The sequence below is a fragment of the Eucyclogobius newberryi genome, unplaced genomic scaffold (genome assembly GCF_026437365.1).
Source record: "Eucyclogobius newberryi isolate DKJ021-1_F unplaced genomic scaffold, fEucNew1.0.hap1 SCAF_18, whole genome shotgun sequence".
NCBI classification, from domain to species: Eukaryota; Metazoa; Chordata; class Actinopteri; order Gobiiformes; family Gobiidae; genus Eucyclogobius; species Eucyclogobius newberryi.
In genome coordinates this window covers 31898372-31911634 of record NW_027315812.1, presented here as the reverse complement: position 1 = coordinate 31911634, position 13263 = coordinate 31898372, and positions in this window count along the sequence as shown.

Below are 13263 nucleotides of genomic sequence, written 5' to 3'. Positions count from 1 at the left end.
ACCCGCGAAAGGGTTCTGGACCAGACGGTGTCACCCCGGCAACCTTAAGACACTATGCAGTTGAGCTGGCCCCTGTCTTCACTGGCCTTTTTAACACCTCCCTGGAGTCATGCCATGTCCCAGCCGGCTTCAAGTCATCCATCATCGTCCCTGTCCCCAAGAAGCCCCGGATCACTGGACTTAATGACTACAGACCTGTGGCACTGACGTCTGTAGTCATAAAGTATTTTGAGCGCCTGGTCCTCTCCCACCTCAAGTCCCTCACCTCCTCCCTGCTGCACCCCCTGCAGTTTGCCTATAGAGCCAACAGGTCTGTGGATGACGCTATCAACCTGGCACTCCACTTCACCTTGCAGCATCTGGACTCCCCGGGAACATATGCCAGGATCCTGTTTGTGGACTTCAGCTCGATATTCAACACCACCTCCTGCTCTGCTCCAGGACAATCTCTCCCAGCTCAACGTATCCAACTCCACCTGCAGGTGGATCACCAACTTCCTGACGGATCGGACGTGGTGCGTGCGGTCTGGGAAGAATGTCTCAGACACACGGACCATCAGCACAGGATCACCACAGGGCTGTGTACTTTCTCCCCTGCTCTTCTCCCTGTACACGAACTGCTGCACCTCCAGCCACGACGCTGTAAAACTAATAAGTTTGCGGACGTCACCACCCTCATCAGGCTAATCTCAGATGGGGATGAGTCTTTCTACAGGAGGGAAGTGGACCGGCTGGTGTCCTGGTGCAGCGGTAACAACCTGGAGCTCAACGCCCAGAAAACAGTGGAGATGATCGTGGACTTCAGGAAAGGTAAAGCCCCCCAACCCCCCCTCACCATCTCGGGCTCCCCCATCTCCACTGTGGACTCCCTCCACTTTCTCAGTATCACCATTACCCGGGACCTCAAGTGGGGGCTCACCATCAACTCTCTCACCGGGAAGGCCCAGAAGAGGATGTACTTCCTGCGGCAGCTGAAGAAAGTAAAGCTGCCAGTGGAGATGATGGTGCAGTTCTACACGGCCATCATCGAGTCCATCCTCACCTCCTCCATCACCGTGTGGTACGTTGGAGCCACAGCCAGAAACAAGCAGAGACTGCAGCACATTGTGCGCTCTGCTGAGAAGGTGATCGCCGCAAACTTCCATCTCTGCAGGACCTGTACGTCTCCAGGGCTCTGGGACGTGCAGGTCGGATCCGACCCTTCTCACCCTGGACACGGACTATTTGAATCACTCCCCTCATGCAGGAGGCTACGGTCCATCCGGACCAGAACCTCCCGTCACAAGAACAGTTTCTTTCCCTCTGCTGTTGGACACATGAACACTTCATAAGCACTTTGCACTCACTGTTCACTTTTTATTGCACTACATACTTTATTTTATGTACACATCATGTATATTTTTAACTCTACTTACCTTTTTTTAATTCCCGGTAGTTGTGTTGCACCGAACCGCCAGGACAAGTTCCTATGTCCGTGAATCCTGTTCATTGACAAATGGCAATGAACTTTATTCTGATTCTGAACGGATTTAGAAATAAAAATCCTCTGTTTGGCGGAGTTCAAACTGAGTCTCTGCTTCCTGCACACTGACAGAAAACACTGCAGCTCTGTTCCTCCTGCTCCGACATGCACTGCGCGGCGAGTGCAGGAAAGCTCAGAGTTTACTTAAAAGAGAGAGTTTCATCAGCAAATATATCAGAGAGACAGGGAAACAGCAGCATTGTGTGAAGGTCAGATTTCATAGAGCAGCAGCTGTGAAAGTGGGGGGGACGTGTTCACTTCTGCAAATCACGAAGCATGACACCAGATAGTTCATTTGTGTGGACCGACAAATAAGTAAAATTGCTTTTAAGCCTCGTTTTGGAGTATAAAGTCAACAAGACACAAGCAAGTATTTGTACATTGTACAAACAAAGCAACAACCTTCTGAAATGATTCATGTTGTCCACTGTCAGGCATAAACAAGGACGCATATGGGACGTGTATTCATTAAATGTTGCAGATAGTGACATTTGGGAACTTAAAACGCTGTTTATCCATGTCCACACATGTTTTCCAAAAGCACCCTTTTCACGGACATAATCCCCCAGTTATGTGTGGACGACAGGCAAGGCAAGTTTATTTGTAGAGTACATTTCATACACACGGCAATTCAAAGTGCTTCACACAACAGGATTTTTTAAAATTCAAATCACAAAGAAATTACAGAAAGCACAAAACAGTTTAAGACATAAAAGAGAAGAGTGCAAAAAAAATCTTTTCAGTCACAAACACAGCTAAACAAAACTGTTTTTAGCTTAGATTTGAACATTGTCAGAGTAGAACCTGTCTCACATCTTCAGGAAGAATGTTTCAGATTTTAGCTGCAAAAAACCGAAACGCAGATTCCCCATGTTTAGTCCTGACTCTGGCACCAGCAGGAGGCCGGTCCATGTTTAGTCTTGACTCTGGCACCAGCAGGAGGCCGGTCCATGTTTAGTCCTGACTCTGGCACCAGCAGGAGGCCGGTCCATGTTTAGTCCTGACTCTGACACCAGCAGGAGGCTGGTACATGTTTAGTCTTGACTCTGGCACCAGCAGGAGGCCTGTCCATGTTTAGTCCTGACTCTGGAACCAGCAGGAGGCCGGTCCATGTTTAGTCCTGACTCTGGCACCAGCAGGAGGCCGGTCCATGTTTAGTCCTGACTCTGGCACCAGCAGGAGGTCAGTCCATGTTTAGTCCTGACTCTGGCACCAGCAGGAGGCCGGTCCATGTTTAGTCCTGACTCTGGCACCAGCTGGAGGCCGGTCCATGTTTAGTCTTGACTCTGGCACCAGCAGGAGGCCGGTCCATGTTTAGTCCTGACTCTGGCACCAGCAGGAGGCCGGTCCAGGTTTAGTCCTGACTCTGGCACCAGCAGGAGGCCGGTCCATGTTTAGTCCTGACTCTGGCACCAGCAGGAGGCCGGTCCATGTTTAGTCTTGACTCTGGCACCAGCAGGAGGCCGGTCCATGTTTAGTCCTGACTCTGGCACCAGCAGGAGGCCGGTCCATGTTTAGTCCTGACTCTGGCACCAGCTGGAGGCCGGTCCATGTTTAGTCTTGACCCTGGCACCAGCAGGAGGCCGGTCCATGTTTAGTCCTGACTCTGGCACCAGCAGGAGGCCGGTCCATGTTTAGTCCTGACTCTGGCACCAGCAGGAGGCCGGTCCATGTTTAGTCCTGACTCTGGCACCAGCAGGAGGTCGGTCCATGTTTAGTCCTGACTCTGGCACCAGCAGGAGGCCGGTCCATGTTTAGTCCTGACTCTGGCACCAGCTGGAGGCCGGTCCATGTTTAGTCTTGACTCTGGCACCAGCAGGAGGCCGGTCCATGTTTAGTCCTGACTCTGGCACCAGCAGGAGGCCGGTCCATGTTTAGTCCTGACTCTGGCACCAGCAGGAGGCCGGTCCCTGAGGTCCTCAGTGTCCGAGATGGTTCATATGACAGTAACATGTCCGAGATGTACTTTGGTGCTAGGCCATGGAGAGACTTGTACACAAGCAGAGTTGCTTTAAAGTCTCTTCTTTGAGCCACAGGGGGCAGTGCAGAGACCTGAGAAGACTCAGATTTGGGTACACTTCTGGGCTGCTGTGCCCCCCCCCCCCCAAAAGACTTAAGTCTGGCTTCACATAAAATTTTACGCGTTGATAAAACGATAGTAGCTTGATAGACCTGCCTCACCTCTAGTGAACATCTCTGAACATCCTTTGGTAAGTTTATATTTAGAAGTTATAAACTCTCCAAATAATGTCACCTGTCACACATGTTTGTTTACTCAATCCACATGGTCCACGGGCCCTAGGGGCCCTACGGCACATCCCATTCAACCCAAACTGTGAGATGATCACATTGAGATGAGAGAGTGAGAAACTCATGTTTCTTGTCAAAACCTGTAATTGTCAATTGCCTGTGTTTAGACCTTAGACATGTCAGAATGACAGAAGCAGAACACGTGCTTTTGTCTCAGTGAGAATCTCACGTCTTCTGTGATTGGCTAAAACCTCATGCGGGTTTGTTTTGATTCCTTTTTCCGGTCTGTGCATAGCACGTTACTAGAGCCAAATCTCTTGATCATTTGCTGCGCCGCGTCCCTCCGCAAAAAAACAACTCTTTCCACTTCAGGAAGGCTCCTCCCAATGGGCTGGACTTACCACAGAATAGTACAAATATCGGAGTTCTCGACCTAAATTCTTTTATTGACAATGACTCTTGGATGAGAGTCAAAATGTCTAATTTTTTCTAACTGAGTCCAGATGAAACAACTGAAGCTTTTTCTACAATCCTTGCAGTAGGCTCAAAAGAGATACTATTGTTGCTTGGATAATTTTCATTGGGTCCCCCGGCTTTAAAAGAATGAAAAATGCATAAAAAGCAATGTTAATTGCTGATACAAACAGCAATTCTTCATGTGGTTTAGCAATGGTTGTGTTGAATTTTCATGTTTGTTATAACATTATAGGGTCTACTATCTCATAAAAGTTCAATATTTATCAAAGTTTACTTCTGGAATTTCTATTTGCCAAATCCTTAATTTACCAATTGAAATTTCTTACTCTTCTATGGAAATGGATGGATTCATAGAAACAGATCAGTAACCTATCTGGACCCTGGAGTACATTTGAAAATGAGAAACAGCTCCAAAAACCCAGAAACTAAACGATCAAATGCAGACACTGGAGCTTTGTCTTGGCACAAACAAATGAAGTTCTTGTTGCCAAAATGTGCTGTATAGCTGCAAGCAGAATGGAGTGTGGCGCCCAAGCTGATGCAGTGCAGCCCAGCCACTTTTGATATAGCTCAAATAAAGGAATGTAATAACTTGAATTATCTTGGCTGTTGAGAATGAAGAATGTGGCATTTGTTGGAGGAAGAAAGATGGATAAAAGTTCACAAGGCCATGTCAGAAGGTTGCCAGAGCATTCAATATTTGATTGTTATGGGTAGCTGAGAATCTGCACTTGGATAATATACAACATCCATTTAGTTTCATGCATTATTCATTCACTCGCTACTCTAATTTGTAGCCACAGCTGGCCAGAGGCAGATTGAATTAGTTGACGACAACGCTTTTAATCTGACTTTTGATAGGGACAACAATTAGGAAAGCTGGCAGTCAATACCTTGGGGAACCCACTTTCTAACTTGTACCTTGTCCTGTAGGAAATACCCAGGATCCGAGTACACCACCTGGTCGTAAGACTAGTCTTAAACTATGTCCGACTTAAATCTGAACGTTAAGACCAATTTATAGTTAGGACCAATGCTGAACTTTGGTCCTCAGATACAGATTGTTCATTTTTCCCTTTGCTCAGTGACCAACTCTTTCTGTGAAAGTGTCAGACACGCAGTCATCTGGTTCTTTTGCTTGGGCAGAAACTTAAACAGGGACCCAATAGCCCAAACCTTATCCCCAGCTATGTCATTACCCAAGATTACATCAATGCAATCAATATGGGTAGAGCTGGCCTAACTGCTATGTGGACATCTCCCTCTACAAGACAGCAAGATCGGAAGCACTCAGTGGAACTAAACTTATATTTTTTTTATTCATGCGCATTTTGAAGTATCTAACAAGTAAATATTAACTTATAATACAAGACAATTATCATTTGAATCCTTCTACTTCTAAAAATTTGGAAATAAAGACGACAAAATAAAATCCTTTCTGGACACTCACAAGTTGCCTGTCATGGCCGAAGAGCAAAATAAAAAATAAGGACCCCCAGCAGCCAAGATGGCCGCCCATTCAAGTCAATGGGAGCTGCTCAGTGGCGCATGTCGCCAGTTAGCCTTTAGAACTTTTTGGACACAGCAGCCCAGAAGTGTACCCAAATCTGAGTCTTATTTCCTCATGGCGTGGACTGCCAATTAGTCCTGCCACCAATTAGTCCTGCCACGTATCAATCATTAAAACGCACCTACCGCTCACCTGCAGCCGCATGCGGCTCGTCCTCACGAGCAGCACGTTTCCGCGTGCCTAAGCGCATTGATCTATCATAATATAGTTCCCTCAGTGTACGGGACAAAATGAAGACGGAGAAAGACTGTTCGAGATGACTCATAAGAGACGGAAATCTACAGGAGACGAGAGATGTGATGCGATCCGTCGCGCTAATAAACAAACACACATGTGTGTTGTGTCAGTCCGCACGGGGGAGTGGCATGTGCACTTCCGCCTGCGTTCTCAAATCGCCGAAAAATCGCCCATTGCGCCTTTTAACAACTGGTTTTAAGAAAACTGAAGGATTTTGAACCGGAAAAATTAAATCTTTTTATTGTCATGGCTCAATACTTTAGAGTTATTATTCAGTGTTTTGTGGTTTATCGCAAATAAAATATAAAACCATAAAAAATATCTAGTTAATAAACTTTTTCACTGTCAATGGAAATAATTCTGGTCCTTATTAAAGTACATGGAATGTTTGATCTAACACTGATTTCTTAAATTACGGATTTTTAATCATATCATTCTACAACATGTCAAATGTATTCAGATGACATGTTTATCTACAAAACATGCTAAAGTCATGATTAAGTCTGTATTTAGGTTTCTTGTCTGTGTAATACAGAAAACACTGATGGACACGAAACGTAACATCGATTAGTTTATACCTGGCAAAACATTCCATTTCCATTGCATTTATTATGTGATTTAGTTTTTCAGGTATGACAATTTCAAGACATCGCTTCTGAGCAGTAGATCCGCGGCCCTCAGGGGCCCTCAGGGGCCCTCAGATCCGTGGTGGTCATTAGTTTGATGATTTGTTCAGTTATTAAACTCATAGATCATAGTTTTACGCTTGTAGCTTATTCGAGGCATTTGAGCTCATCCACGCATTTCGTCCCGTTCGCTTCACCTACTCGCGCTCTGATTGGTCTAGACGGTCACGAACTGGGCTAGAGCGGCGCGCTAGAGCGTAGCCGAAGCTAACAGCTTAGAATGCGTTTTAAAGACAACTGAAGAATCTTGAAATTATAAAAAGTTAATGACCCATAAATAGGTAAGAATTGCCGCTATATCCGACTTTTTTGAAAGCTCTAGTTGTTTTTTCAGCCGAACACGAGCAGTTTTTCCTTACATTGCGCTTTAGGGAAAAAAAGCTTTCTGGGCCGCACGATTTCTTTGGCTGCAGTACCAATGGAGTGGCCACTGGGGGAGTCTGCAACATGCTGCGGCTAGCCATACCCTATCCAGATATTATAATAAATCCATGCAGGGCTGGCCCTTCCACTAAGGCCGTATAGGCGGGTGCCTGGGGCGGCAATGCAGGGGGGCGCCCCAGGCCCCCTTCTATGTATCCAAACACTATTTTAGAATTGACAAATATTTCTAACGAAAGGAGAAAATCAAAAAATCGAAAGCAGTGTGTTACGTATTCTAGCAAGTCAGGGGTATCACCTCTGGATAGACAGAACAGGCTAGAATATCGAATGCCAACAGCGCCCCCCTCGGGGAAAAAATTAAACAATTTTTTATTTTTTTATATATTTGTTTTTGCTTGGCAGAGTTTTTTGCGGCCCTTCTATATTTCCCAACACTATTTTGGCATTAAAATAATATTTTTATTCTTGTTATGCACTTTGCACTCTTGTTCTTGCGATAAATAAAGTAGTATTTTCCGGTAGATCTGGTAAATGTTTTTTTTTTTTTTTTTTTGGGGGGGGGGGGGGGCGCCAGGGGAGTAGCTCACCTAGGCCACCAAATGTGCTGGGAGATGATTGGTTCACCTCAGAGTATAAAGCTTTAAAACAGTGGTCCCCAAACTACGGCCCGCGGGCCACAGCCGGGTTAGGGTTAGCCGTTGGGCCTTTCAATCCGGCCTGCCAAGCTTGTCCAAGTTATATAAAAAAAAAAAAAATGTAATCTTTTTTTTTTCTTTTTTCCGTAGGCTTTATTAGACAGTAGATGGAATGAGAAAGAAAGGAAGGGGAATGATGAGAGAGAAAGGAGGACATGCAGCAAATGACGGAGTCGGGATTCAAACTCACAATACTGTGGCTGTTCATTTTACCTTTCGCCTGTAATGCCCACATTTCCCCAAGAGATGGCCACTGTTCCCTTTAAGCTGCGCGCCTGCGCAGCTGCGCACTGCTCGCACATAGTGCACTGCTCGCACAAGAGAATCTATGGCGCGCAGAAAATAAAATTCACCACAAACGGCCACCGGGGCCAATCAAGCAGGAAGTGCAAGTGTTTGACACACTGAAGAAGACTCTTGTGGACAGTAGAAGACAGTAGATAATTAATCATTATTTAATGCATTCGGAAAACAATTTGTACATTGAGCCTTGCATTTGTTGCTTTGTTACAAGTTACAAGTCAAATATTGTGTGTAATTTATAGTAATTCATTAGTTCACACAAACACACCCGCACCCGCCCCTCGGCCAAATTTTAGAACCCAATGTGGCCCTCGAGTCAAAAAGTTTGGGGACCACTGCTTTAAAAGAAACACTCCTCAACTTTTCACAACTTTTATCTGGGCACTTAAAAAACTCAGACCCCTCCTAGTTGTAAAGAGGCCATCATATCCCTGATATCAAAAGAAGGTATTGACCGACTCATTTGTCCCTCATATAGACAAATGTCTATTCTGTTTGTGAACTATCGTTTATACGCCTCAATTATGTCCAAAATAATGGAACAAATACTCCACAAAGATCAGACAGGATTCATTACCAAACGACAAACACAAGACAACATAAGACGATCTTTTCACATGTGAATCATTTACAAAAACAGCTAAACTAAGCTATAGTAATTACTTTGGATGCTCAGAAAGCTTTTGATTCTGTTAGCTGCCTTATTGATTGAAAGTGCTGACAAAATTTCAAATGGACGACTTAATCATAACAAATATTGAGGCGCTTTACTATGGTCCAACATCAAGAATTAAAATCAATGGTCATCCGACAGATCCGCTGACTCTGGAAAGAGGGGTGGGACAGGGATTTGGTTGGTCCACTCATTTATTTCCACTTATCTATTAAGGTCCCGTTTCTCCAAGTCAAAGGATTCTTTCAACATTTCAGAGTTTTTCATTTGATTCTCTTTTAACCCATTTTTCCTTTCGTTATCCAGTCTTTAAATCTCAGATGTGTGCTGTTCGATGAAAAATGTTGTTCATAATCCAAACAGACTTTAATGTCTTTATTTGGTGTATTTGTTTTGATTAGCCCCCTCCGGGTCATAAGCACCGATTTTACCCAAGGATTCACTATTCACAAGGAAATACTAACTGTTGGAGAAATGGTTGCCATCACTGTTCCCTCTAAACTGTGCGCCTGCGCAATTGCGCACTGGTTGCACATAGTGCGCACACAAGAAAATCTATGGCGCGCAGAAAATTTTATTCACCTGAAACAAAGAGCCTGTTACACTAGCAATTTACACTGTTCACTATTTGCACTTTAAATTACATTTAACTTTAATTGCACACAGCACTGTTTACATATATTAGCACTTTAAGAAGACAATTGCACAAAATTGATTTTAAATATTTATTAAAGTAAAATCCCATTTTTAGATCTGGTGCACAGGGGCACTTTAATGGAAGCCGTCTGTCCTGGAGGGAAAAGGGAGACGGATTAAATTATGAATATATATGGTGCAATATTTGTTGAAGATGTTTCGGTGTGTGTTAATGTGGTTTGTGTTTTTAGTGAATTGTGTATGTTACTCACTTCCTCTGTTCTTGTGTCCAGGAGTCAAAGGGTTCCCTCCAGGAACAAGCTCCCTTAGCACAGGGGTTTAAGGTTTGTTTGTTTTTTTATCATGGATTAGGGGTTTTAGGGTTTTAAGTATATAGTTATATAGTGCAATGTGTATGTGTTTATTGGTTTTATGGAGGTTTTAGTACCTTTTTATGAGCTAAAGATACCGTCAACATCCCTTGTAATTGTGGATAGTTCGACCCAATGAGGTGGACCAGATAAAAGGGGCCTGAACCATCAGTCGTGGTTCTGCTGCTGGAAGAGACACAGCTCGTGGCCTCCAAACCTTTTTGCACATGCACTTTATTTTGATTGAAGATTAAATAAAATGTGGACTACCATTATCTCTCGTCTCACTTGACTTCTACCGCTCCGGCCATCCTACGTCACATCACCATAAACCTATTAATTGATATATAATATTAGACCTAATCTACTCTAATTACCAAACAGCCACCATCTATAAAGAAGCGCAGGCGTTTGACACACTGTAGAAGACAAGTGGACAGTAGAAGCACTGTCCAGGGGACACGTCGTGTAAGTCGTGTTCTCTATTTTTTTTGTTTCAAAACTCTCTGCATTTTATTACAATCAGACTCATATTCACTGAGATATTAGTCTAATTAGTCCTGCAGCGCAGACCGTGGGCGTGTTCAAAAGACGTCGTGTCACTATTGTGTAAATGAAACTTTCTTGACCTGACTCACGAGTCAAAAGACACATGTGCATCACTATCTGTACCATATTTCTGTGTAAATACCTCATGTCACAATGTGAGACTCACTCGATAAGTACGAGCTTAGGAGAGTCAGGTAAAGTTAGCGCCAGGAGCAGATGAAACAGATGTGAAGACACAGGTAAATTTGCTCACACAGAGTACACAAGGACAGAAGGGACAGAAGGGACAGCTGTGATTTGTTCTTTGTTTGTTAAACTTCAAAATACTGTGTGTTTTATTACAATCCAACTCATATTCACTGAGAAATTGGTCTAATTAGTCCCGCAGTGCAGTGGACTGCGAGTGCGCCGAGAGCCCCAGTTCAAAAGACGCATCACTACGCGTTTATGTGTAAATATCTCATGTTACAACGTGGGCACCTCCGATTTATTGACAGTTGCGGCCCGTATATGGACAAGTTCTATTTTCTTCGTAAATATCGTGTTCGCGACATTTATTCAGGAGTATCATGTATCATTATCAGGAGGGTAATGTATGTATCATTGGTGTCCAACCAATGATACAATACAGTTTACATACGCTACACAGCCAATCAGAGCATTGATAGTGCATATGTGCCCTGCCCACATGCACCATGCAGGTTCCCTAGCTAACAATAATGCGGCAGAGTTAAAAGACGTGGCGAAACGAACGGGCAGCGCCATGGACACATCCAATCAACAAGCCAAAGTAAAAAAGAAATGCGGTTCTTTTAAGATGGAATGGCTTGTGCCACTGGACCACAGCCAGGCCAAAGCAGGACTCTCACATATAACTACTCTACATCTCATGAACAACAGGATTTTTGTATTTTTCATTTTAAGTGTGCCTAATTTCTTGTAATAAAAGTAAACTAATGGAAATCGCTGCTGTAATTTGATTATTTGAATGTAACTTGCTATGATGCAAGGTTTTGAACAGGCGTGCCGCGTGATACTGGTGTGTGGCACATCTGATGTTTCTCACAGTGGTCCTCAGTGTGCCCAGGTAGCTCGTGTGTTTGCCCAGACACATTAGAGGGAACATTGGTTGCCATGAATTTTTGCTCAGAAATATTGGACTGAAATCAACAAAGTGCTACAAATTGTTGTGGACATAATCATCCTGCTTGATTTCAGAATTTTAGTACTTAGGCTTCAAACTGTCAGCAGATACATTTGCAGCACACTTTTTGGCAGTGGGAGAAAAGACCATCACAAAAATAATGGCTGACACAAACTGAACCCACAATCAAGGACTGGACTGACATTTCATTCAAAAAAAACAAACAAAAAAAACATGCTTGGAATGTTTGAAAATTGACTTATTTGACAGGCTGTGGTCTTTTGATTATGTTTTGGATGTCATGTGCTACCTGTGTTTCATATTTTATTTTGTTTTTGCTCTCTGGTTGGCTTTGTGTTCTGTATTTAAAACTGATCAAATAATGTCCCGAAATGTGCTGCTCTGTCTCTGTAACACGGCCGTTACATTTGCCCAGGTCTCAGTGATGTCATCTCACGCTGCATTGCAATAGGCGTGCCATTACTTGCGTGCCATTACTCGCGTTACATCTTCCCTACTCTCCTCCGCCCGCTCAGCCCTGCCCCTGTCTGAGGCCACCCTGGAGCTGCCATACTAACATTAACTAACTTCAGGTCAGTTTTTCTCTGAGGTAGAAAATGTCTTAATTTTTAGGTTTTTGCTGGAATAATGCTCAAAGTGGCAGAGGGAGTCAGTGAAGTAGTGTACTCCACCAGTACCATCTAGGAAAGTGTAACTAGCAGTAGGAAGTATGTGACGAAATTTAAGGGGTTAATACATTTTGGTAATTTAAGTCAATATGTTGTTATAAAGAGAACCCCTTCATGAATAAAACGTATTAATCGGATCAATCATTGAAAAATATTCATATTTGACCATTAAGGCTAAAGACAAAACACATTTTTCTAAGAAGGGACAATGGTTAAAGGACAATAACAATACAAACGTGTACTATATGTGGTTGGTCTTTAAGGGAAACAATTTCAAAGGGACGATAGTTAATCACACTTCTCTACACAGCTGTGTTTCCAATGCTGTTAGGTGCTGGCTTACGGCGCTCTCCCGGAGGACAATGAGTAACTGCTGTGCTACCGGAGCGTCTGACCTGAGACTGGGTCAAACGCCGCCATTATGAGCTGAGCATGAGATCACAGAGTGGAAGTTGAGCGAGGTAAGGGCCCATAACAGCCTCTAGCGGTCCCTGACACCCTGCTATTAATCATGATAAGCACATTTGACAGGAGAATCAAAGGGCTGGCCCACTGTCGAGCTGTGCGTCCAGGCGGCCCCATCGGAGACACTGCTCTGGGAGAGGAGCAAACACGGACCATCATTCATCCCAGTACTCCTCTGCTGCTCCACTCACACCATTAAAGCCTGCGGCTACAGAGGACCGTCTGGGCACACAGGTTCACTCTGCTCTTGTCAGGGCCCTTACAAACTACCAACCATACATTTTTAACCACATAGCCATTTTATATGAGAGACGATCCATCTGCTAGGGCACTTAGAAGAAACGATTATGCAATCACAAAGAACACATTTGGAAACATTTATGTGCAATCCAATTTGAAGTATGTGAGCATACCTGGCGGTGCGTTTTATGTTTGTGTTGCCATGTTGACGTGTCTCCTTCTTGATAACTGAAATGGCTCTGTTTGCACCACTCTACGTCTTGTCCCTCCTGTCTCCAGGACCGGCTGTCTTTACTGTTAAATTCCACCACCTTTATTAGATCAATTGCAGAAAAAGATTCAGTTGTAGTCATCTGGACATTGTTTTTAGGA